The sequence below is a fragment of the Elephantulus edwardii genome, unplaced genomic scaffold (assembly GCF_000299155.1).
Source record: "Elephantulus edwardii isolate Elephantulus edwardi_28Jun2011 unplaced genomic scaffold, EleEdw1.0 scaffold00059, whole genome shotgun sequence".
NCBI lineage: Eukaryota > Metazoa > Chordata > Mammalia > Macroscelidea > Macroscelididae > Elephantulus > Elephantulus edwardii.
This window is the reverse complement of record NW_006399809.1, coordinates 9,149,933-9,151,172: the sequence shown is the minus strand read 5'-3', so window position 1 is coordinate 9,151,172 and position 1,240 is coordinate 9,149,933. Positions and strand designations below refer to the sequence as shown.

Here is a 1,240-nt window from a genome sequence, read left to right as displayed (position 1 = left end):
AAAAAAAAGAATTAAGTTAGAGTAAGGATGGCAATGGATTTATAACTGCTCAAGCTAATAACACTATATTGTGGCATAGAGGAGGAACAGTGGAAATGTATCCACATTTACAATATTCTTCTTTCCAAAACCATTTATGGAAAATAGGTACTGCATTGGAGCATGTATCTCTGGATTGGAAATGATCATATTGTTAATATTTCTAGCCTAAGCTTAAAAGATATAATGTTCAAAATTATTTGTTACATATTTGTTTAAATTTTGCTCTCTTTTAACAACTGGGATCTAGAGGGAAGAGAAAAGACCGGAGAATGGCCAAATATATTGGGGCAGCTATTGCTGCCACTTTAGGGCCTGTATCAGGAAAAGGAAGTCTTACTCATATACAGTGCCACCCAAAGGTAATAAAGGAGGTCAGAATTGCTTCCACTGTGGAAAGCTGGGCCACTTGAGTAGACAGTGTCACAGATGAGAGCCACAGATAGGCAAGGGAGTAGAGAGGAAGCTCCCACTCACTTGCTTTAAGTGTGGATCTGAAGGACACTTGGCCAAGGATGGCCCATATCAAGTCCTTGTGGCTGACAGGACTGACAGGCCCCAGCTCCCAGCTGTAAACAAAGGAGGATGCTTCAACGATTTAGATCCTCCCAGAAGAGCTGTGGGTGAGCATTAACATTACTGGTAAGTATATTCGTTTTCTCCTGGACACCAGAGCCTACTATTTGGTCCTAAAAGCCTTCTGAGGTCCCAACTCTTCTCACTAGTTCTTAGTTGTTGGAATTGATGTGAAACCTCATAAGCAGTTTCTTACTTCACCTCTGCCTTGCATGCGGACTTCGGAGTTGTAAAACAACCCAGTGGTAGATGAATTTGCTCCAGGACTTAAGAACAATAAATGACGTAGTTGAGCCTCTACATCTTGTGATTCCTAACCTTTATGCTACAATAGACAAAGTGCTAGTCAATAGGCCTTTTACTGTAAGAACTACCTTCCCTCTGTAACTTGATTTGTGCCACTATTAGAGCCTCTACTTGGAATAGTATTGCTTTTCAATTTTTGACTCATGTACTTTTAACTTGTTAGTTAAATTTGTGTCTTCTAGGTTGCAACACCTCCATGATAAGGATATGAACATGTAAGGCTAAGCACAATTGATAACAGTGCATCTAAATTCCAAAATCAATCTCCATAATAGTCTATGTGTTTCCTACTGCCAAAGGGGCCCTTTAAGGTAGTGAG

At 40.1% G+C, this 1,240-nt stretch overlaps 1 protein-coding gene across 4 annotated transcripts in view; it reads right to left on the bottom strand.

The window, feature by feature from the left end:
- Positions 1–1,240, bottom strand: part of ELMO1 (engulfment and cell motility 1) — a 683,616-nt gene that overhangs the window by 237,194 nt on the left and 445,182 nt on the right. The gene's annotated exons all lie outside the window — the stretch shown is intronic.